Below are 26653 nucleotides of genomic sequence, written 5' to 3'. Positions count from 1 at the left end.
GTTTTTTCACTTTCATATACCCTACACTGGATGAAGTGGAGCCCCTCTCTGTTTTTATCTCATATGCAGAGGAATCTTTTTTTAACAGTTACATGCAAAGGAATCTTTTCAGAGTTTTTTCTCCGAATTTCAGGCTGCATACTAGACATTGACTACAAATCTACCATGAAGCAACAGCCAACAGTAATGACAAAACAACAAATAAAAAGATAAATATGTGGAATTGTGCCACAAAACTCTTAAGGCATTGCACCAAAGAGGCTCTAAAGCCATCACGCCAATAGAAAATCAAATCTATGAAAGGAAACAAGAAAACTGACTCAATTCAGTCAAAATATCATCATAGTCTACTCCAGAAGTCCATACATACAGCTCAACAAAGCCTATTGGAAAACAAAAAGTGATCTTCCCTGAACCATCTCTAAAGAACCTGGTTGAGCATTTTCCTCAAAATATGCAACTACGGAATACCACCTGACTGATATTTATGGTCATTTAATACTACCAAAGGCTTTGATTTCCACCATGTTTCTTGAATAACAGATGCATGGGTCTTTATATATTAAGCCTATTGACAGGATCTGCTATGGTTGAAATACAACCTCTAAAAGAGGACTCAGTTGATATCAATTATTTAGAGACAATTTGCTGAAGTACCATCTACTTATAACTGTATGGTGCCGTAGATCCGTACAGCTGTGAAAACATCGAAAAGAAAAACTATGGTTATATATTTCCATTCTAACATATCCAATTGAACTTGGGGGGTGTGAGGTCCACCCTTGAACCTCCATAGTACAGATATCCACAAGGACAGCCTGTTTGGCAAGCAATGTATCAATGGAATTCTTTCGTTGATGAACCTGTATCTCTGGACATAAAAAATCAAACAGAAAAATGGAACAGAGTAAAAAAGAAGTCTGACATGATGTTTGTAAAAAAAAAAAAAGAATTTAATAATGATTATGATTTTGGTGTAGTGCACTCTTCGACTTCAAACTGCTTGCACCCAATTCAACACTTGGGTTCTTGATTCCAGTAGACAGAAGGAAGAGCACAAGCACTTCCTGAGCTCTTACATTTTCAGGATGTGGAACTTTAACAAGCTTCCAAAGCAAGCTCACTTGAACAATGAAATGGACAACTTAGCAAATACACAAAAACAAAAATCATAATGAACATCCTCACAAGGTTAATAATGCTGAGATTGACTTCTCAGTCTTAATGGGATACGACATAGCATGTAAATGAGAATGACAGTTATCAAACAAGAAGTATCACCTTTCTTCTGTCTGTTTCAGGCAAACGATTCTGGCCAACTACTTTCCAAAGTTCTGACTCAAAACTAGCCATTGGCAAGTTTTTAAGGCTTTCGAGATCATCTATAGACAACACATCTTCTAACTCCTTCCTGCATGTGTGCGGGCACACAAACAAATGGAGCTAGATCATCTTTTACCTGAAGATATGCAAAGAAAAGGAGGAAAGCCAAACATCAATTTCAGACAAGTAAGCTTCCCCTTCCTCATGTTGAGATTTCAGAACATCAGACAGCATACCTATATACCTGAAATATGAATAAAGGCTGGACATATGTGATTCTTGCTCAAAATTATTTGTGCCAAATAGCCACAGTTTCAAGGAAAATATATTCTTAAAGACCTAAAGAACCAATGTCATTATACAACAGATTGATTTGAACCTGTAAATGGGGGGAAAGGCTAACAAACAAAAAAACAATTTTGAAAGCATGCTAGCATTGAATAAAACCACCTTGGTAAAAATTGCTTGCTAAGGTACACCACTCATTATGACGCAACACAGATCAACAGATATTATTGAAGAATCAAATTAAAGTACATTGCGTCCACTTCAGATATGAATCCCAAATAAATCTGTTAATTAGGGATTTTCAGATATGAATCCCCAAAAAATCAAAAAATCAGGGATTTTCGATTCTGAATCCTCAAATCCGAATCCCATACAGGCAAATTAGGGATTTCGAATCCCAAATCCAGAAATTAGGGATTTCGAATCCCAAAATCCAGAAATTGGGGATTTTCGTCAACGGTGAGAACGGTCAGAGAGAGAGAGAGAGAGAGAGAGAGAGAGAGGATGCGCGAGAGAGAGAGCACCGAGAGAGACAGAGAGAGCGACAGAGAGACAGAGAGAGAGAGGGCGCGGTTGAGAGGGACGGAGAGAGAGAGAGAGAGAGAGAGAGAGAGAGGGAGAGAGAGGGAGAGAGGGTGCGCGAGGGAGAGGAGACAGAGTGAGAGACCGAGAGAGAGAGAGAGGGTGCGCGAGGGAGAGGAGACAGAGTGTGAGAGACAGAGGAGAGTATATCTCCTTCTCTCTACTCGCGCTGACACCAACGCCCGTGGCTGGTTGTCGGTGTTGTGTGGGCCCCACGATGTTGTATGTGTTTCATCCCTGCCGTCCATCTATTTTTCCATATCATTTTATGGTATGAGACAAAAAATGAGGTATATCCCAATCTCAACTGGACCACATTATAGGAAACAGTGTTGAATGAGCGTCGACCATTAAGTTACTTTTGGGGGCCATATACATTTTTGGATCAATCTGATATTTCTTTTTCTCATCATCCGGGCATGTATGACCTAATCAATAGATTTGATGTCAAATAAAAAGTACAATGGACCTTAGGAGGGTTTTAATGGTGGATATTCAATCACTATTGTTATCATGTGGTGTGGTCCACCTGAGATTTATATACCTCTCATTTTTGTATCAAGCCCTAATTTTTTAAAAAAAAAAATTTATGTGAGAGAACACCAACACATCTCCCATAAATATTGTTGCTTCACAAGGACTCTTTTATTTATTTATTTAGAAATGCTCCGGTGCCTACGAACACAATTAGTTATAGTGTACCCATTTTTATTCAGAACATAGACAGTCCAAACCATTGATCAATACGGTTCATCAGGTATAATCCATATTTCAAGAACTACCATGAAAATATCACACTGATTTAGTGAATTTGACCATTCGGTAAATGGAATTAAAAATGGACGGTCAAGATCATTTACACAAAAATAGGTCCAATCAACATTTCGATTCATCCATTTGTTAGGATTATCATGGTTTGCTTATAATTGTAAAGAATCACATTGTGCAAGTGACAATTAAAAACCCATGTAATTCCATTTTTTTATCATCAATTAAGCTATTTTTGAATTTACTAGAATTTATTTCTATTTTTTCTTGTGGATTCGAGGAATCTTTATGAAAAATATAGAAAAACTTCATGGAATTGGAATAATTATCCACTTTGAGGAAGACAGTGATCGACCTCATCACGTCCATACCTGCGCCAGTTGCTATAAGGGTTTGATAGAGAATGGTGCCCACCATACCATAGCCATCGAGGATGGGTTTAGAACTCGAAATACATCTTAGATGATGAAATAAATTGTTCATATTCTAGTGTATAATAAGAAGCATTCGCTGAACTAATGATTGTCTAGGACAGAAAATTTAGAACATTGAGAACTAAAGATCAAATGGCTCATATTCGAATCCAAGCATGATAGGTTAGGATCAACAATGAAGCATTGCTACCATAGCATCTATGGCATGATTATAACAAAAACAGGGAGATAATAGTTTAGGAAGCAAAACATATTGAAAACCCACCCCAGCAATGTATGCTGATAAGGGGCACCGTGAGTTGTCAAAATCCTCACTGCAAAATGCATGCCAAGAGATGGATGACGAAATGCATCATGGGAAGTTCTTGTGACCAGAAGCTATGTGGGCCCACAGAAATGCAGTAACAAAACCACTTTGTTCATGATTTTCTCAAGCTCGTAATGGGATAGGGTCTAAAAATCGGGCAGGTTCAAAACTAAGTTAGGCCACTCCGAGTGAAATACTGAGAATGGAAACGTCCACCATTGAGACTTCCTAGAACCCATTATGATATTTATACACCATCTCAACCGTTAATAAGGTTATCACCACACAAATAAAACCATGGGCACAAATATCATCCCGATGTCTGCCAAGTTTCCAATGGTGGATGTTCCATCCTGCCCGTTTTGTCTGACGTGTGGCCCACTTGAATTTTAGATTTGCCTGATTTTTGAACTCTTCTATTGGCCCATATAGCTTATTACCATTGAAGCGGATTGCGTAGTGAGTAACTCACTATGAGTAAACTCTGTGAGGTCCACCATAATTTATGTATTTTATCCTCTCCATCCGTTAATTTTAACAGATAAATTTTCGGATTGAGACTAAAAATGAGGCATATCCAATGTTCATAAGGACCACACAACAGGATACAATTGAATTGAACATCTACAGTTGAAAAATTCTTGGGAGCCCTGGAAGTTTTGGATCAAGCTTATATTTGTGTTTTAACTTCATCTATGTCTGTATGATCTTATGAACAGGTTGGATGACAAATAAAATCACTGTGGGGCCTAGAAAGGTTTTTACGGTGGAAATTATTATCTCCATTGTTTCCAGTGATATGATCCACTTGATCTTTTGGGCTCAACTCCTTAAATTAGACAGAAAAATGGATGGATGACATGGATAGACCAAATACATTCAGGGCCTGTTTGGCCAAGCAGATTAAGAGGGATTAGGAGGGATGGGATGGTAAAATCCCATGATATGCCAAACGAGCCAAACAAACTCGATGAATTTATCCCGGGATATGGCAAACCCATGGATCACCATGATGTTTTATTATAATATATTTCAAAAAATAAAAATAAAAATACAAATTCTGAATGTTTAGTTTCATAATCTTAAAAAGTTTCTTATGTTTTAATTTTTTCCTCAAAAATTTCAAAATGTTGATTTTTTTTCCAAAAACATCATTTTGTTTTCAAAGTTTTTTCTCAAACATTGTCAAAGTTTTTCTCAATGTCATATTTTTGCATTTTGCTCCATTTTTTTGTTCAAATCGTACCAAATTAGTGCCAATAGGTGAGAAATGCTTGATTCTTCATTTTTTTTCTACCAAATTCAAGGATTTGAACGTTAGATTTCAAAATTTGAGGGCAGGTGATCCAATTTGGGAGAAATTGGTGAATTTGATTTAAACATCTGAAGTTATTTACTGTTCAATTTGAACTGATTAAATTGTCCAAAAAGAGTTGATTAAAGGTTCAATTAGTGGATCTCCCTAATAATTTAGTAATTTTATTTTTCACAGATAAATTTCAATTTACATTTAAAAATAACATTTTTTCCAAAATGTATATTTTTTTACTCTTTTAATAAAATATCATTTTTATTATAAAATATTTCAAAAAAATTAAAATACAAATTAGAATTTTTATTTTCAAAATCTCAAAAAACTTCTCATATTATAAATTTTTTCTCAAAAATTTCAAATTTCCTATATTATCTTCAAAAGCAACATTACTTTTAGCGACAAATATTTTCGTCGCTAAAAGTATTATTAGCGACGGTTTTGGTTTGTCGCTAAAAGTCACTAAAAGTCACTAAAAGTCAGGGCCAAAAATGGAAATACCAAACACTTTTAGCACCGAAAAGTTTCGTCGGTAAAAGTAAATTTCTATTTTTTAGCAACGAAAATATTCGTTGCTAAAACTCTTAGAGGGAAAATTTTTAAAAAAGCGGGAAATTACTTTTAGCGACGCAATTTTTTATCGCTATTAGTCAGGGCTAAGATTTTCACAACTCTTTTAGCGACGAAAATATTCGTTGCTAAAACTCTTAGCGGGAAAATTTTTAAAAAAGCGGGAAATTACTTTTAGCGACGCAATTTTTCGTCGCTATTAGTCAGGGCTAAGATTTTCACAACTCTTTTAGCGACGAAAATATTCGTTGCTAAAACTCTTAGCGAGAAAATTTTTAAAAGAGAGGGAAAATTATTAGCGACGGTCTTGGTTCGTCATTAAAAGGCAGGGCCAAAATTTTTGTTTTTTAGCGACGAAAATATTCGTCGCTAAAACTCTTCTAGAAACTCCTTTCACTCGTGAACCTTTTCGTCACTCAAAATATTATTAGCGACGGTCTTGGTTCGTCGCTAAAAGTCAGGGCCAAAATTTTCAAACTGAGATAGATGTTTTAGCGACGAAAATATTCGTCGCTAAAACTCTTCTTGAAATTACTTTCAGTAACGAAAATGTTCATTGCTAAAAAAAAATTATTAGCGACGGTTTTGGTTCGTCGCTAAAAGTTAAGGCCACCTTTTTCAACCTGGAATACACAACACTTTTAACGACTAAAGTTTTAGAGACGAAATTACTTTTAGCGACGAACTGTTTCGTCGCTAAAAGTCCCATACACGATTTTTAGCTACGAAAAGTTTCGTAGCTAAAAGTAATCGTCCAAAAAATGTTTGGAGCCTGTAGCGACGAATATTTTCGTCGCTAAAAGTCTCGTCCACGATTTTTAGCTACGAAAACTTTCGTCGCTAAAAGTTTCATTGCTAAAGATACTCTTTTAGCGACGAAAATTTATTTCGTCGCTGAAAGTCACTTTTAGCGACGAAAAAAAATTTCGTCGCTAAAAGTTTCGTCGCTAAAAACCCTCTTTCTTGTAGTGCCGGGTCTGCTATCGACGAGCTGGGATAGGTATTGACAGACTACTGGAAGGTACTGGCAGACTACTGGACATGCGGATAGTGAGGTCTCTTCCACTTACCCAGTTGTGCGCTTGATGGGGCGACAGGTGGTGTGGAGTGTACTAGACCCCGGTGATAATCCCAGAGAGGAACCGTACTGATATGTGGACTTGTTGAGCAGGAATTGCACATTCATTCACTCATGCATTCACTATCCACTCGGGCTGGTGGTGCGTAACTATTTGTTACGTGTACCTTCGCATGGCCAGGAATTAGGTTGGGCGCGCGACTAACCTGAGACTAGGAGTTTATCACATTGAATCGGACTATCCAAATTTAGGTATGGGATTGGTTTGGATAGAAGTTCCTTGTGATGGACCACATAGCCTGCGATACTACGTACTATCATCCCGACCTCATACTCCAGCTTGGTCACTTCATTTGCATCGCATATTGCATCCGCATGCATATAACATTTTGGTTTGTTATGTTTTCTATACTTATATGACCTAGACAGATTTAGCAGGATTTACATATTGCATTATACCCTCGGCATCTGATATTTTGCTCTCTATGACTCCTCATTTGCATAGTTGATCTGTATTGCGTACTCTGATATTGTACAACTCATGGACTTGTCAGTAATTTTTTCTTACTCTGATATCGTATGATTTGTGACCTTGTCAATATATCTGTTTACTTTGATAATTCTTGATCTTGTCAGTATTTCTTCTTACTCTGATATCGTGTGATTTATGAACCTGTCAATATTTTCGCTTACTCTGATAATTGTATGTTTGACACTTTCCTCATACACACACTTACACCACCCTCTAAGCTTTTTATAAGCTTATGCACGATAGATGCGTACAGGTGACAATAGGTTGAAGAAGCATTGAGCTTAGAGCATGCACCGGTCTTTTGGAGCTTTGATTTTAATATGTCTTTCCCTTTTTAGTATTGTACTCAAATATTTATATTAGTGGATATGTGATGATGATGTTGCCTATGTGATTTGGGTAAACTTGTGGTTATGCTCCATTATAAAAAAAAAAATTCGTACTAAAAAATCCTCCTTGTAAGATCTCAGGATCGGAATCTGGTGTATGGATACTAGGAGCCGAGAATAGGGTACTACGGATGTTGTCGGCATTGGATTCGGCAATCGAGAATTTTGTGATCCCGGTTTCCGAGTTTGGAGCGTGACACAATGGATTATATTTGTAGAGTTGAGATACAAGAACTCTATTAAGCAATGAAACAAATAAAAACAAGATTAAATTTGGTATTAGAGGCCCGGACATTCATTAGATAGAATGCTACATCGTATATGTGCATTTATTACTTCTTCCTTTAATAAATATCAAATCTACCATTATGCTAAACAAACCAAGGTGCCCCTTCAGCCCAATGAAATTTTTTGTGACAAGTCTTTTAGTTTGATTCATTTAGATGGGCCCTGCACTGCTAGATTCTTTATTTAGTTTTAAGTATTTTGCAAGCTTTATTGATGACTTCTCAAGGTCATTATGGATTTATATATTAAAATCTAAAGGAAAGATATTTAATGTTTAAAGAATTTCATAAGATAATTGATAGTTAGTATGATGCCAATATTGGAACTCTAATATCTGATAATAGAGGTAGGAGTGTCAACGGGCCGAGCTTGGGCTTGCCAAAATCTGAATTTTGAATATGCCCAGTCCAAAACAGTTCAAAATCCGGGCCAAGACCAACCCCAAGCCTAACCCATTGACAACCCTAAACAGAAAAATAAAAATAAAAATACATGAGTAAAATGTTGAACGATTACCTTAGACATAATGGGATCATCCATCAGATGACTTATCCAGATATTCGACAACAAAGTGGAGTGGCTGAACGTAAGAATTACCACTTGAAATTATAAGGTCATTTATGTTTCAAATAAATGTTCCAATTTTCTTATGGCTAGATGCATTAGTGTCAGCTAGCTATGTTATTTACAGGCTGCTAAGTGTGGTTCTAAATGGAAAAGGTGCATTTCAAGTTTTAATTGGAAAATGTTCTAACATCTCACACTTATGTTTGGATGCGTATGTTGTATTCACATATCATAATCTAGTTGGAAGAAATTTGAAGAATGACAATAAAGTGCATCTTCGCCAGTTATTTATCTCATAAAAAGAATACAAATGCTTTAATCAAATAAAAAGAAAAATTCATATTACCAAAAACATACAGTCCATTGAAAATGTTCTATGCTACTCAATTCAAAGATTACAAACCACCAGAATTTTTTAACGAGGGGGTGAAAGATAGTAATTGGTCTTTAAATCCTTCTATGGATATATTCAACCTATCTTACGTCACAACTAAGTAAAAGATGAAGGTCAAACAGAGAATGACTTGCTTGAGCCAGCTTATCCTATCCAATCTAAGAATCAAGATAACCAAGATATACAAGAAACTACAAGCATGGTCTCTGTGACTTCGGGTTCCTCTCATAAATATCCATCCTCTATGTTAGCTGCTCTCATACCAGGTATATCTTCTTTTAATATCCCAATTGCCTTACGAAAAGTAGAAAAAGTAATTCGTCCTCCGACTGACGTATCTGATTTTTTGTATCAAGTTACTTATCCAATTTAATCTTATATTTTCCTTGAAAAATATTCTAAGTAACATCGAGCCTTCTTAGGCTCCATCTCCACCCATGTCGAATCTAACAGCTTTGTAGAGGCATAATCACAAGATGAATGGAAGAAGGCGATAGATGAAGAATTATAACAACTTTTGTATAAAAAATGACACTTGAAAAATAGTGTACTTGCTCAAAAGGGGAAAAATAAAAAACAACTGTAAATGGGTATAGAAAATCAAATACAAAAGTAATGGTACTATTGAAAGGTATAAGGCTAAATTGGTTGCAAAAGGATTTATACAAACTTAGTATTAATTATGAAGAAACTTTTACACACCTATGGCGAAGATAAGCTCTTCATGCATGTTGTTGTCCATTACAGCTAGCCGAGAGTGGCCTTTATATCTATTAGATGAAAGAAAATCTTCTTCTTCTTCTTCTTCTTCTTCTTCTTTTTTAAATTTTTTTTAAATTTTTTAAATTTTTTTAATTTTTTTAATTTTTTATGTATATAGAGATCTTCACGAGAAAGTATATATAAAACTATCTCATGAACATTTCTATGAGAGGGATTATAGTATAGTAAATATACAAGTTAAAGAAAGCAATTTATGAGCTTAAACGGTTGCCAAAAGCTTAGTTTTAAAAACTAAGATCTTCAAGTGTAGCGATGGTGTGCTGCAATGGATGTCAGAACTGTTGAATTTAATGGAGATATGGTTGCCAAAATTAATAGAGATGGGTTCAGAACAGGCCCTAGTGGCCAAACGGTGATGGAGAAGAAAAACCGAATATGGTGTACTTGGCATAAGCTTATAGAGATGGCATGCACTGGAAACAATGGTAGATGGGTGCTGTACGTTTGATAGAGATGGTTATCGATTGGCGTTGAAATCTTGGGTGGTGGCTACATGGACGGAAGATGAAGAAGAAGCTCCAGCGATGACATCAATGATTTGGGTCGATCAAGGAAGGCCAGTGCTAGTGCATGTGGCGGTCAAAGATGGCGGCGATAAAAACATTATTCTCCTTCATGGAGTTTGTATGAAGCATAGAGGTTGTTGGTGATTGCAGCTAGAAGCGGCAATGGGAGCCGAGGTGGAGCAGGAACTACTCACAGAACGCAACAGCGAAGTGAGCAAAGGCTGCTCGATGGCTTCATTCAAACCCCCTAAATCAGAAGGATTTCTCTGATACCGTGTGAAGAAATAGGTACAAGAGCAATTCCAATTTTATCATTAATTTCTTTCAAATAACATGAAGACAAATACAGAAAATTTGATAGAAGCGGTAGAGGAATAAAATAGAGAAGTAATTGTATATAATACAACTACTACGAGAGATGAGAGAGAGATAGTTCTGATGAAAAAGTGAGATGTAAAGAATCCTAGAGACATTCCCAACAATATAGTTTGTGGTCAGTTTAAATAAATAAGGGGTACATTTTTCCTAATTAATCCTACATAAGTAGGGAATTTTGGATGGATGATTTTTAATTGTGGAAACTGTGGAGCAGCTGTGATGGGTTAAACTCTAGCTCTCATTCCTTTCAAATATATAAGTTTTGTTCCTTTCACCTGTACATACAGAAAACCTATCGTCCATCACAAGTTCCTAAAATTATAGAATGTGCCGAAGATCAAGATTCATCCTCATCTATAGTAAATAGGAATGACTTCTCATTCAGGGAAGTGATTCATATTAATTTTCATCCTCATCAATCCTTCTCCAAACAAATTACTGCCATCACGGTATGTGAACACTGACATGGTACCATGGCCCATCCCAATAATCATCATGGCCATCCCAATAATCATCATCTCTATCACCGTGCATCTCGCATGTCATCGCGAGATCTAAACCATCCAAATATCCATCAATGCCTTGAACATTTCAGCAAACCGCCGGGCACCCATCAACCACTATCCAGTCGGCCAGGGGGCAGTTGTCATCCAAATCCGAACCCCACCATTTCACCCTATTAATATCATGCACTTGAAGAGCAAACTAGGTCAGTTTGCCCATTACAGCAACCCCAGCATCCAATTCAGCTGATAGGATGCATGTAGTTGTGCCTGGCCCACCGTCTTTTGAACCTACGGTACACATACATGTTGAAGAAGAGTCCCACCGTCCCCCACGCCAGAAAGTTCTGTCCTTGTTGAAGGCATGCCAGAGGTGGCCTCAAAGATGATGGGCATGTTGATGAGACTGACCCAATCCTGGCCGGGGAATGCGTGGGCCAAGGGCCACACGGGCACCAGTGCCAAATGTTGGTTTTGAATCCCTAACCTTCTCTAGGTCTGTTGACACCCCCATCTGTTAAAGTGTGATGGATGATAAGCATGCAAGTAGAAATGACTACAAATATATGACCTACAAGTAATTCAAAAGAAATACCACATTATTGGTACCAGTTTAGATGTATCATTAACCAAAAAATACTCAGCTTGTTGGACATTTAACAGAAGGTTATAAATGAAATATATCGAGTGGTATATTTCCAAAAACAACCTGGTTTTAAAACTTGAATGAGCCTGTTGTGACTTATACAAGTCAAATCAGACTCAATCACACCCAACCCAGTTTTTACATGAGTGAACTTGGAAGCTGATGCAGGACGTGGCACATATACATTCCAAGCATGACCAAAAGAAGGTGAACCATAAATTGACCATAACTTTTGATCTCTGGTTATTATTACCGGACACACAACCTATCGATCTTTACTATAACGAGCCATCCAGGGTGAACGGACCCACAACGTGGGTTGTGTCTGTTCGTTTTGCCAAAATACATACGCTGTCAGCTCAAAAACAAAATTTTAAAGAAAAATTAATGTTCTTAGTAATTCCGAATTTTGTAATATTTTATTATTTTTAGAGTTTTAGATTTTTTTTATTTTTTATTTTTAAAAAAAAACTTGTAATCATGTTAGGACTCTTCTAGCAAAAGTTTATTTAGAATTTTTAATTTTAGAAATTAGATTTTATAAGAGTTTTACTAGAATTAGGATCTTGATTAGAGTTAGAATTTTACTATTTTTGGTAATTACGAATTTTGATTTAATTTTTTCTTTATTAATGGTGTAATAGGGACACATACACATTAGACAATTATCAATCAAATTATTTTCGATTTTTATGTTAGAATTTATTTCTTTTCCTCATGGATATTTGAGGAAACTCCATGAGAAGTCCAGAGAAACTCCATGGATTCGGAGTAGTTATCATTGAGGAAGACGGTGCTCGACCTCATCACGTCCATCCCTGCATCATCAGAAGTGATTCTAGCTGATTCATCCCCAACTCAGTCCAGTCGTGACTCGTCTCAGGGCCCAATGAGTCAAATCGATTCGTGGAGTCTTTTATACATGAATAACAACAGCAACAGCAGTGATAAGATAAGATTGTCACACAACATACGTTTATCTGTTTATCAATGAATTACAGGACACCCTTTAGCCACTATCTCAATGAATTACAGGACACCCTTTAGCCACTATCCCTGGGGCAGTGGGGCACTTGGCCAGTGGGCAATGATCATCAAGATCCAAACCCCACCAGGCCATCCCATTGATTTCTTGGATCCGAAGGGCAAAATACGTAAGGATGGCCATGAAAGCAACCCCAGCATCTAGCCCAGCTGATAAGACATAGTTGTGCCTGGCCCACCATGCCTTGTACTTTCTATACACCACAAAGTTGAAAAAGATGCCCACAGCACCCCAACATATGTAGTTGACTGCTCTAGCTGGAGGCATAGACCCTGTCGCCCCTATGATGATGGGCATGTTGATGAGCTTGATCCACTTCACATCTGGGAACATACGCACCAGGAACCACACCGGCACAGGCGCTAGCTCTCCGATCAGGAAGAAGTAGTTCATCTTCGAGTACAGGCCTAGGCGCCCGAACATTCTTAGTGGGCCCACTAGACCCCATATGATGGATGCATTGTAGAAGACGTCATTGCCGGGGCACGTCCAAGGGCTCCCATCTGGCAATGCTGCCGGATTGCATATGTTGTCGATTGATGTGAGGAGCCACCATGATGTGCCGAAGTAGCTGGACGAGGCAACCAACGTGCCTGCCAACTGCATAGAAAAAAATAAAATTAACTCTACTGAACTGAGTTCTGAGTCAACTCAGTAACTTTTGTAACTAACATTTTGAACCTAGATAGTGAATTTTTCTTTTTCCAAGTAGCAATCACTACTTAAGTAGCACATATGCACTTTGGATCCACATTCATCTAGTCAACTCTACTTGCTGAGTCAAGGTGACTCATCTAAGTCCTGGTCTCAATGAGTTTTACAACTATGATTTTACCTAGATAAATCTAACCAAATAATCTTGAATATGGTTAAATAACAACCATTGATTCGAGAATTAATGAACATGGACCCTGGAGAAATCTTCGTGTAGTCAACTCAACTCGACTTTACCCGATAAGCCATGTTGACTTTCTTAGGTCTTTAGTCGACTCAATGATTTTATAATCATGATTTTACCTAAACAAATCTAATAAAATAATCTTAGATTTGGGAATGAATTACATAGACTTTGGAGGAATCTTCATGTAGTCAACTCAACTCGACCCGCCAAGTCAAGTTGACTTGTCTGAGTCCTTAGTCAAGTCAATGAGTTTTATAGCAACGATAATTTTACATAGATAACCCTTAACCAAATGATTTTCCATTTGGTCAAATAACAACCATTGACTAGGAGAGAGCCTAGATACTTCTAGAACTATGTTTTTTTTCCCTAGGTGAGTCAAACCCTAATACTTGGTTTCATAGTATAAAAACCATTACCTGCGCCCAAAACATAGACTTTGGAGGGATCTTCATATAGTGGCCTAGCTTGAAATCTCCGAGAAACAGAATAGCCTGTGACATGCTTATGTAGCCATAGGTCTTGAAAGCCACATTCGCAAGAGGTCTGCCTGGGTACATGTGCCCTATAATTAACTCCGTAATTACGTTTAGCGCAGGTGTCTGTCCACATGATATTCGAACATTAGCTGGGCAAAAGTGTCTCAAGAAACTTGAAATAGAAAAAGTACTTCAAAAAGAAAAATATACATTGAATCATGCGTACACCTTAACCTGTGTCGAATGTCATTGATCTGAGCTATCTATCAATCAATGGCCAACTTTTTGAATTGGGCCATAACCCAAATCAAATCAAGGTATTCAATAACAGTAACAGTGTCATATGATTGCTACGGCCATTAAAAAAATATCTTCAATGATCCAAACTACTTATACAATCGATCTCATTGTAGATGTACGACGTCAAAAATAACTCTCACAATGAAATATTTCAACCTTTTGACTATTTAAAGTTAACAATGCGGTTCGTTTTTAAGGGTAAAGATTCAAATAATTGAAGGGTTGAAATATACTAATCTAAGAGGTTCATCTTTTTTCTCTCCTCCATCCAAAGTGAGGGCTGTTTTATAAACGGTTTGGATCATTGAAAGACGGTCCCAGATCAAAAATCTGATTATATATAGCACTTACCCAGTTTGTTGTAGCTGTAATTATACCAATAGGGAGGGTGAAAAAGATAGCTAATCCGCAGGCGAGTAGGATCCCCCAGAAAGGGAGTTGTTGTTGCTTATCAAAGCCTTCACGAGCGAAGATGGCCAGGGACGCCACCACCACCAATATCACGTAGAACCACCATTGAGGGACTACTTCGTAGTTCTTCTTCATTAGTCTTGTGTGGACATCCCCGATCTGACCACGGAAAGCAGCCCTTGTTTGGCGCAAGATCGTCCTGTAGAAGTGGGGCCATGTTAATGGATGGTTAGATGATCAAAACCATTGTTCTAGTGGGTGGTATTGTTTATGGGCGATTGCACTAACGTCACACCAATGGGACAATCTTAGCAACTGATCGGTCACGATCGAAAGTAGACACTGAGGGGGCCAATGGATGGAACTGTAGAAGCGGGGCCATATAAATCCAATGGACAATACTAGTGACAGATTGTCATGTAGAAGTTCAGCCCACGTAAATGGATGCTAGATGATCCAAACCATTGTTCTAGTGGACCATATTGTTTATGTTTGATCGCACTGAATTCACACCACTCGAACAATCCTAGCAAGTGATCGTTCACTATGAGGTTGACCTTATGGGAAGCTTCCCATGAGGTAGAGCTGTGTGGGCCCCACCATGATGAGGGAGGAACATCTATCTCATTAATCAGATGCATCCTTCAATGGTAAGCCATGGGTAAAAAAAATCAGGCCAATCCATGAGTTAGGTGGGCCACACCACAAATGAGAGTTGAGAGTGGGTGCCCATCCATTAAAATCTTCCGGATTGTACACAGGGCCAATGGGATGTTTTTTTTTTTTGACATCTAGACCATACATTGTGTGTGTCCAACTTGGACGAGTCAAAACAAAACTTAGGCCATTCCAAAACTCAGGTGGGTCCCACCAAGTTCTTTTAGATGGTTTAGGCATGATTTTTTAGGTTTTCAAATGGTATGGCCCACCTATGTTTTGGATACAGCATATTTTTGGCACATTCCACAACCTACAGGGAACCTACCAAATGTATAGAGTGCATGTACATCAGATATCATGGTTGGGCCCATGGAGCTCGACCTCACGGGAAGCTTTTCATGAGGTTGACCTCATGAACTGATCAGTTAGCTTGGTTAACTCGCCTCGACTGGGAAAAACTTGATTCAACTCGGCTCGAAACTGGATTCAAGCCGAGTTGAGCTGATTTTTTGAGCTAAAAAAATTTCAAGCTTCGTCGAGCTTGACTCGACTCAGAAGTTGACTTGAACTTGACTTGCCTCGAATCAATTCAACTTAGATCGGGTTCACTTAATATAAATATTTTGTAAATATTCATATTTAAATAAAATATATATTATATACATTAAAAATCCTAAAATATAAACTCGAACTCAGATCGTAGGCTCGAACTCCATCTCGGCTTGAGCTGGCCAAAGTTGTTGACCGAGCCGAGTTCGAGCTGAGTAGATAGCAAGTTTTTATTTATTTTTATTTTTTTTTTAACACACGCACACACACTCACGCCGTAGTAGAATTTCACCACTCAAACCCTCAACCAGGTGTTGAAACTCCTGAGAGTCTACCACCAGAGTAAGAGTAAGGACCCGGGTAGCTAGCAAGCTTGATTCAGTTTGGCTCATGTAGTACCATGCTTCCCATGAGGTCACGCTCGGCCAGATCTCACGCAACCACATTTAGCATGTGAGAGTAACCAACTTCAACTAATTATAACAACCTTAATAAAAGATTTAAGGAAGGAAGAAAGAAAAATTACAACATTACCTTCCATGGAAGAGTGCAACATGAGATAGAGTAGCTGCCAACGTCGCGAAGCTCACTCCATATGTATACACAAAGAAGATACTGAGGTTGACCTGGCTGTAGTTGTTATACCCATCTCTATTTAATTCGAACGTTGTCGAATTCAAAACCCTAGAGACATCGTAGGGCGTCCCATCGTAGCTGAAGACATGAGGTGAGAAGATCGGGAATCTCTTCGCATTATATGTATTAGTCCAGTATGCAATCGGGATCAATATATACAGAATTATGGAAAATCCAACTATTATGTTAATGATTGCAAATCCTGGAGTAGCCAGGGGACTTCCTAAGAAACCTGCCATGGTGGACCAATCGATGGCGAAGGACCCCACACTGAGGCCGTGTAAGCCAGACCCGATCTGCTGGGCTGTGATGGAATTAGGCCATATCCAACAGATGAATGAGAGGGTAGTGATGGAAGGGAAGAGATAGTTAGGGACAATGTAGTAAGCGAAGCTTGAAATGAGGACAATGAGGAAGAACTGGAGCCTTGTGAGTCCTTCCTTGGGTCTCACCTCCACATCATGCAATGCCCTACAATGAACGGTGGAGATTTAAATCAGGTGTGGCATGTGGGTGTGGGTAGATGGTTGCTGACACTGCTTGGCCTGATCGGCCCTTATTCCATCAGGGCTGTTTATTTATAGAGAGAGAGAGAGAGAGAGAGAGAGAGAGAGAGAGAGAGAGAGAGAGAGAGAGAGAGAGAGAGAGACTTGAACAAGGTTAAGAATCAACAAGAAACCTCCTGAAGAGACCGGCCCACCCATATCCAAGCATCTATTCCTCAGTCACAAATAACCACCATGATCAAAACAAGATCACTACAGATAAAACAATTTAACCAGCCTTCTTACTATTAAAAAAAGCCCTCATTGATTGGTATATTTTTTATTAGAATAGTTTAGGGTATAATATTAGTAAATATTAGGATATTATTTTCTTGTTAAAATGCCTATTTGTTCGATCAGATGCCTATAGAGATATCTCTCAATGTCACACCTCTTTTATTTTCTGCCGAGATATTATTTTCAATGAAATAAATAAGTTTCAACTTCAAGTTTCTAATAGTTTAATAAATAAGTTTTTCAACGTATCATGTATGATTTTGGGGCAGGAGAAGCTACTTTAGCCAACCAACCTTGCTATGTTGTGTTGTCCATGCTGGATTTGCAAGATTCCATCATATCCACGGTTGAAAGACCATTTTATTTCTATTTTTACTATAAATAGTAAGCTTTAGTATGATCATAACTTTTGATCCTTTGAGTTGCAAGAGTTCGTGCCCAACATAAAAATAGCTTGAAAAATTTAGGAGAACAAAGTTGTTAGGCCAAATTGGAAACCTACTATTTTTGGCCAAAAGCCATAAAATTTGGTAGGAATCATGACCGTTGGTAAATAATTAAGACACGTTTCTAGAGAGTTTGAGTCTAAAACTCTGTCCTAGGTTTAGACTCATTATTTAAAGGATTGTCATTTCATTTTTATTATCAATTAATTTACTTCTATTTTCATCTCTTGTAGATTCGAGGAATCTCTGTGAGGAGTCAGAAAAGTTCCATGAATTCGGAGTAGTCCCTCTCTCTCTACATCACTCGCTGTCTATCTCCAGGCAGCAATCCTTAACGGTTGAATTGGCCTATTAACAATATTTTCAGGACAATACTAATTGACGGAGCTACTAAGTAGACCAATGGTCTAAATCACCAAGCCATGGCTCTTCCTTGCACTTTGAAACTTGATTAGAAAAATCTCACCTGTGTGGTTTGGACCAGAAGCATAGCTGCAACTGGGTGCAACTTTATTCGGTAGAAAGTCTTCACTATGGTAACGATTAACACAGCATAAACCTGATTAGCTCCCGCATTAGCAAAGATGGTGATCAAGACATGTTCTTTCAGGTTGAACGGCCCAGGATTGAGCGAAAATGACCATTTGGTCAGTGGGACATGGATGGATCTTGTTGGAAGTGTCGCAGCCATAAATTTTCCAATTGGAAGGACGATGATCTGAGCCGAAACTGCCGTTATACTGAGGCTGATTTGTCTGTAACCGAAGAATTGATTCAAGAACGCTAGTAGGGCACAGCTTATGAATCCAAGGACCCATGTTCGGGACGTCAAAGCTGGCAATGTTGGATCGTCGGTTATAGGGACGGTTAGCTTCACTTGCTCAATGGGACTGTCGTTAATCTCATCTGTTAAATAATTTTTTTTTTAAAATAAAAATAAAATAATAATAATCATAAAAAGTAACCGTTAGGATTATAGTTTTGAATCCTTAAACAGATGAATGCTCACCTACACGCCTTCTTACGTGGGCACCCATGTGCACCTTTGTATACATGTCATGGGTACAGAATCTGAACGGTCCACGTGATGAGGCACCGCTTGAAACCTCACTAGCCCAAATTTCAGCCCGATAGAAAACTCTGGTGGGCTATGGAAAAATAAAACAGTTTCCTCCCCTTATTTGCATTTCTCTTTTCAATGGCCCAACAGATTTTTGTATCAGGATGAAAGTTGCGATTAAAAGGTTTCAAGCTGTGCCGCATCATGTGGACCGTTCAGATTCTGTTCCCATGACACATATGCAAAGGTGCGTACAAGTGCTCACGTAAGAAAGTGTGCATGTGAGCATTCCTCCCTGAAACATATGTTAACTGCATTTGTGCACAAAATCCTAACTGTTCATTAGCTTATCCATTCCCTGAATGGGCCATGTCCAGAATATCAGACTGGCCAGATGATCCTACCTGTTTATTGTTGGACTTTTATTAACTATCTATTTTTAATCCTCAAAAGCAATTCAAGTGATGGTGAGGATCATCCGACAGGTGTGATCTTTTGAGGCAAGTCCCATCTAGAGTATGGCCCCACAGATGGACAGTCGGGTCGGAGTACACTTGTGTATTGCATATAATATGAGTGATCAAACAGGTGGGTCGGGTCCTTACTCTTGCTGGGGTGGCAGACACTTAGGAGTTTCGACACCTGGTCAAGGGTTCGTGTTTTCCATTCATTCAAATCTTCATGACATTGTGAACACGTTGGATGGAAAATAAAACATGGATTGGCCTATGAAGGTTTCGAAGGTGGGCTTTCAATACTCACTATCTTCTATGGTATATATGGCTCCTTGAGCTAAGGATCCCCATCATTTTTGAGATAATGTCCTAAAATGAGATGGAAACATATACGAACAGCATGGATAAAACACATATATTACGCTGGGCTCTAAGTTTGGGCCACATCATTCCAGAGGTATATCTCCCTTGCAAGCATTGCAAAGGGGACGCCCTAGATTTTTTTAGTGGCTCCCACTATGATGTGCATGTGAAATCCACTATAACTATTAGGAGTGTAATTGTGCGGTAGATTCGTTGCCTTCATCACCCAGCTGGGGGTGAAGCGGGGTTATCAGGAATGGAGTCAATAGCTTGCCTCTCGAAATGGGATACAGTGTTAGTTCGGGAATGGAATCAATAGCTTGCCCGGCCCACAACCATAAAATGAAGTTAGCTCGTGAGTTAGATAGGCAACACAAAATAAAATATTTGGAAGAGATCAAATATTCGCTATTGATTTTGCATGGAGCTAGCCCACCATGATAATTATATGAAATTCACTCAAACCATTAGTTGCCACAAAATAAAAATTTAAGCCCCCGCTCAAAAGTTAGTACAAAAATCCGCAAATGCTCAATTGATCATTTATCACTGATCATAACCAAGGGATAATCATACAACCACCCTTCTTACATGATCCCATATATGTGGCCAAAGGCCACCATTTGAATGGCTAGAATTTGTCTTTGATGTGGTTTTTGAGGTGGGTCCATCCCCAATAGATGGGCCCTCCCAATCCACCTTGTTGGCCACAAGGTGGAAAGTGGATTTGGGATCGCTCATCTTTCTTTTAAATAAGATCAAGGGGGTTGTTTGGAGGGGACCTGATATCTCCACCGTAGGATCCAACCTCTCCGGGACTGTCTGATAGAACTTGGCTTGTTGGGATTCGTGAAACCCATTTTCCCTAGAATCCTTAATCTCTACCATGATTTCAGATCGATTGAATTCATGGGGAGCGGGTAAAAATGGTATTTATCAGCAGTACGGTCCGTTGTTTCCAACTTTAAGACTTGTTTATTTTATTTTTGAACGTTGGATGTCTTATTTGTCTGATTTCAGGCCTTCAAATATGCATTCGGAGGGCGTCAAATCACGTCATTGGAATCGCAGTCGCTGGCAGGAAGAAAACGGTTTGGCCTACCATGATGTGCGTGTTTCATCCATTTTTACCGATCATTTTAGGGCTTGATACAAAAAATTATAGGGATATAAATCTTAGGTGTGCCACACCACTGGACAAAAAATAATGAATGGATATTCACAATTAAAATTCTCCTAAGGCCCATTGTACTGTTTATTTGACATCCAATCTGTTGATTTAGTTATAAAGACCTAGATTAAGGGAAGAAATAAATATCAGCTTGATCCAAAACTTTTATGGCCCCAAAAATGTTTTTAATGGTCAAAATTCATTCAACACTGTTTCCTATAATGTGGTCCATTTGAGATTGAGATATACTTCATTTTTTTTTATTATATTATAAAATGATATATAAAAATATATGGAAGGCATGGATGACACACATACATCATGGTGGGGCCCACAGAGCACCGACCATCAGCCAATGGCTGGTGTCAGGGGGAGTAGCCAATCCGTCAGGCCTTCAAATATGCATTCGGAGGGCGTCAAATCACGTCATTGGAATCGCAGTCGCTGGCAGGAAGAAAACGGTTTAATTCAAAGTGGAATTACTTTATACTCTGAAAGAGTGAAATATTCCATACTCATGCACACGACTTATGTACATGTGCCATGCATGCAACTCAATCGTAACCGTCCAAATCAGAGAACCAAAATAATGGTTCTAAACACCATCCGGCGGGGTAACAGCTTACCAGACCTAGAGCTGGGCATGAGACGACTCGACTCGGCAAATTCAACTTGTCCGTCTCGTTCAGATCCGACTTGATCCAAATGAGTGGATGAGTCAATCCAAATGGAGTCAACTTCATCCAATCCTAACTCAAATTGAGTCGAGTTTAAGTCACCTTGTAACTTGACTCAAAATCCAACTCGGTACTGACTCGACTTAACCCGAAACTCAATTTGTGTGTGTGTGTGTGTGTGTGTATATTTCAATTGTTGCGTCTCAAATCTAAGATGCGGTGTAGCTGAAGGAGAGGTTGCAATTCTGGTGAATGGATCAACGCTTTGAGTGGTGATTTGACTTGACTTGTGTCGGCTAGATCCGATTCAGTACTTGTGAGTAGGTTGGACTCGTTGAGATTAGTTTAGTATAGACTTGGACTCGGATAGGGTCAGGCATGTTAGACTCAGCACCGAGGCCATTTCAATTCATGTTAGGCCTATTTCAAAGCCGAATCAAGTCAGGTCAGCTCTAACTCGGTCCAACCCCAGTCCAACTCGGCTAGATGCCCAGCTCTGATTAGGCCCCAAGCAGATCAATCGAGCTTATTCGAGCCATTCTAATGGACTGGAGACGACTCGGACTCAAGTTCGTCGCCAGGTCACAGTGCCCTTTAAACATGGTACTCAAGCTATCCATGGAAAGTGCTATCCATGGACTCAAACCCAAATAGATCGTGGCCACAAAATCACACCAAATGATGATCCTCACCGTCCAAAATGTATCCCGCAAACTGGCGGATAAAATGAATAGCAATAAATTATCTTATTTAATAAAAAGATGTGCTTTAATCAGAGGTTATGATTATCCAATCAATCAAATCTTCGGCCATACGCCATCAAATAATGGGACGCATGACCTGAAGGTTTTGATTAAAGTGAATGCATAACAGCTGTACTGTGATACATGCATGTGTATTGATTGTGGTGTTCTTCTAGAGTATCAAATGATTTTTTATTTTGTATTTTGAGTCGCTTAGGCTCAACGTACTACTCATGTTTTTTCATTGGACCCGAAAAAAAAACCTTAGGCACCAAAGTAGATTTGTAATTATATAAATCAGAAATATTTGTACTTTTTTCAGTTGTTTTATCCAACAGACAAAGGTATTTTCATAAAATAACCAACATCTATGCCCTAAAAATCGCCTCGGGTCAAGTAAGTTTTTAGGCGGGATTATAAAAGGACATTGTACGGACTCATCTACGATGCTCATTTTTGTTTTTGCTTTTGGGAGAAGGCCGTCTTTGTCACTTCTTCTTATCAACAAAGCGCTTAAAGTCACGTAATAAATAACGGGAATTGATATTTACACCCACCTAATTTCAAACGACGGGTGTATGCATGGAGGGTGGGTGTAAAATGTAAATATACGCCCCTCGTTATTTATAAAAACTTTGATACTCTGGCATAGCGTGATGAATGATACACAGGCACCTGAGCTTTCTCAATGCTTCATTTTTGGGTTTATACCCTAAAACGAGCTGGATAAACAGATGGACGGCGTGGATAAAACACATGCATAAGGGTGGCCACCACAGCACCCAACAGCACCTAGAGGAGTGGTGTTGGGTCCGACGCGGATTGAGTGGTCGACTACCCTGTGTTTTGACGTGGCAGAGTTTTGTAGGTCCCACTATAACATATGTGTTATATCCACACCGTCCATATATTTTTCGAGATCATTTTAGCTAATGAACCTAAAATTGAGGTATATAGACCTTTAATATGGACCACACTACAGAAAGCAATAAGGATTGAACGCCTACCATTGAAAATTCCTTGGGGGCCATAGAAATCTTGTATGAAGCGAATATTGATGTTGTTCTTTCATCCATTTCTTTGTGACCTTATGAACAGGTTGGATGGAAAATAAATATCATGGTGGCTCCTAGGAATGTATCAATGGTTAGCATCATTTTCTCCACTTATTTCTGTGGTGTGGTCTATTTAACCTTTGGATCTGCCTCATTTTTCATCTCATTCACTAAAATGATCTTCCAAAATAGATGGACGGCGTGGATATAATACATACATCATGGTGGAGCTGAATCAACTCTAGAACCGCCTGTTGATATCCCTACCTTAGGTAAAAGAGTGGAATGACAATGAGCTGGGGTGGGTTGGCTTTCTGGGCTTCAGGTCCTCGCCAGATATAGGTCAAGCTTGCAGCAGTAATGGAGGGCCCGGATATACCTTTTGTCTGATCAAGATGCCTAGTTTGGATTACATGCCTGGGCCCACGTCCAACAGCTGGGACCCACCCTAAAATTTAGGCCTGTTTATTAATTGGGCTGGTTCGGACTATGTCTAAGAGCTCACCCCCTGGCCCACTTTATTTAGAGTTTGAAGGGTGGGGCCCACTTAATGGAAACCCTCAGATCTTGCATGTAGCTGGGTGGCCAAGCTCTGGCTTGCACCTATTTCAATTCTGTCATGGCCCCAGTTGGGCTTGGGCCCATGTTTCATTTTGTGGGCCGAGCTTGGACAGACCTGGGCCCCACCTTTGATGATGTTAATGGGCCCCTACTGGTCTGAAATCCAAAAATTGGTTACAATCAGGTAGGGCTGTCGAGGGACGTTGAGGCATGCGTGTATGATATCAGAACCGCTCATCCATTCTCCACTGTCTTAGATCCCATGTCCAAAATGTTAGTGGGTTGGCATGTGGTTAGTTTAATCTTGACCGTTCATTTGTCTTGTTAACGCATTTGGAACACTTAATGATGATATCAACATAATTCTTTAGATATGGGTCCCACGGTGGGGATTGCCTGAACAACGGCTCAGATATCACACACGTATGCCTTATTTCCTTGTGTGAATTGGATGAGAGTACTGCACCCAGCATGTTTCCTATCAGAGAACCAGAAAGCGATTTATTAAATAATAATTTAAGAAAACATGGTTAGGGACTGTTGTGTTTGCACCCTAGATTTTAGACAAAGACTCACACCAACCGATGATCCATGGACGGTATGGGCCCCACCATAGATGGGCTGAGATACCAAGATTATCGGCAGACAGTTAGTGGTTGGTTAATGGCAAGCCGATCAACGAGACATAGACCGTCGATTTTCAAGCAGCAGATCAGATGGTTAAGAATGTCTTTTCAATTCAACTTTTGCACCATGGTCCCTCCATGGCCAGATCAACTGAACCGTCGGTTCTCTCGTTGTTTATCACTTTCCACATGTACGGTGGAGAAGGGGCAGCACACTACTTAGTGATGCTCTCGTGTGATGCATTCCTTTCCTTTTTCTTCAATCATGACTGTTCATTTCATAAGGGACTCGGAATGCTTATCATAGCACATGGTACGGACGGAAAGGTCTATGAGCCTACCATGATGCATGTGTTTAATCCTTGCAGTCCATCCATTTTGGCAGCTCATTTTAGAGCACGACTCAAAGAGAAGATATAAAGCAAAAAAAATGAGGCTGATCTGAAACTCAGGTGGGCCACATGCCAACGGACGGCGGGGTTAGTTCCCACAAAAAAATGGGTTGTTCTTGATTTTTATTTTATTTTTTAACAACAATCTAGTGGTTAAGATCAGATTAATCTCAGTGCACAGTCAATAGTTGATGTTGGTTAGATTTGGATTAGTTAATAATTAAACATGTGGTCTTAAGTATATGAGTTGAGAGAGTGCATTATAAATAAACTTATATATATATTCTACCAAAATCATGTAATCATTAATGACATTAATTAATAGTTCGTACCAAGCAAAACGATCACACATCAACGGTCACAATTTACATGAGCCGATAGATACATGTGTGCATGGGTGCGTGGATGTATGCATGGGTCTATGTGTGTATACTCCAATGAAGGCAATTGTACATATATGTATGTGTACGCACGTGTACCAAAATTCTGGGTCATTACAGATACAGTATTAGTTTGTTCGGGAATGGAATCAATAGCTTGCCCAGCCCACAACCATAAAATGAAGTTAGCTCGTGGATTAGATGGGCAGCACAAAATAAAATATTTGGAAGAGATCAAATATCCACTATTGATTTTGCATGGAGCTAGCCCACCATGATAATTATATGAAATTCACTCAAACTATTAGTTGCCACAAAATAAAATTTTAAGCCCCAGCCCAAAAGTTAGTACAAAAATCCGCAAATGCTCAATTGATCATTTATCACTGATCATAACCAAGGGGTAATCATACAACCACCCTTCTTACATGATCCCACATATGTGGCCAAAGGCCACCATTTGAATGGCTAGATTTTGTCTTTGATGTGGTTTTTGAGGTGGGTCCATCCCCAATAGATGGGCCATCCCAATCCACCTTGTTGGCCACAAGGTGGAAAGTGGATTGGGATCGCTCATCTTTCTTTTAAATAAGATCAAGGGGGTCGTTTGGAGGGGACCTGATATCTCCACCGTAGGATCCAACCTCTCCGGGGCCGTCTGATAGAACTTGGCTTGTTGGGATTCGTGAAACCCATTTTCCCTGGAATCCTTGATCTCTGCCATGATTTCAGATTGAATTCATGGGGAGCGGGTAACAATGGTATTTATCAGCAGTACGGTCCGTTGTTTCCAACTTTATGACTTGTTTGCTTTATTTTTGAACGTTGGATGTCTTATTTGTCTGATTTCAGGCGTTCAAATATGCCTTCGGAGGGCGTCAAATCACGTCATTGGAATCGCAAGTCGCTGGCGGGAAGGAAACGGTTTGATTCAAAGTGGAATTACTTTATACTCTGAAAGAGTGAAATAGTCCATACTCATGCGCACGGCTTATGTACATGTGCCATGCATGCAACTCAATCGTAACCGTCCAAATCAGAGAACCCAAATAATGGTTCTAAACACCATCTGGCGGGGTAACAGCTGACCAGACCTAAAGCTGGGCACAAGACAACTCGACTCGGCAAACTCGACTTGTCCGTCTCGTTCAGATCCAACTCGATCCGAACAAGTGGATGAGTCAATCCGAATCAAGTCGACTTCATCCAATCCTAACTCAAAATGAGTCGAGTTTAAGTCACCCTATAACTCAACTCAAAATCCAACTCAATACGGACTCGACTTGATCGGCACTCAATTTGTGTGTGTGTGT

General features: G+C 39.1%; 1 pseudogene; it reads right to left on the bottom strand.

The window, feature by feature from the left end:
• Window positions 1–660: 660 nt before the first annotated feature.
• On the bottom strand, window positions 661–26064 carry LOC131255249 (oligopeptide transporter 1-like; annotated as a pseudogene).
• Between the last annotated feature and the right edge of the window lie 589 nt (window positions 26065–26653).

The sequence above is a fragment of the Magnolia sinica genome, chromosome 9 (genome assembly GCF_029962835.1).
Source record: "Magnolia sinica isolate HGM2019 chromosome 9, MsV1, whole genome shotgun sequence".
Lineage (NCBI taxonomy): Eukaryota > Viridiplantae > Streptophyta > Magnoliopsida > Magnoliales > Magnoliaceae > Magnolia > Magnolia sinica.
Note: the sequence above shows the minus strand (reverse complement) of the source record. Positions and strands in the feature narration are given on the sequence as shown.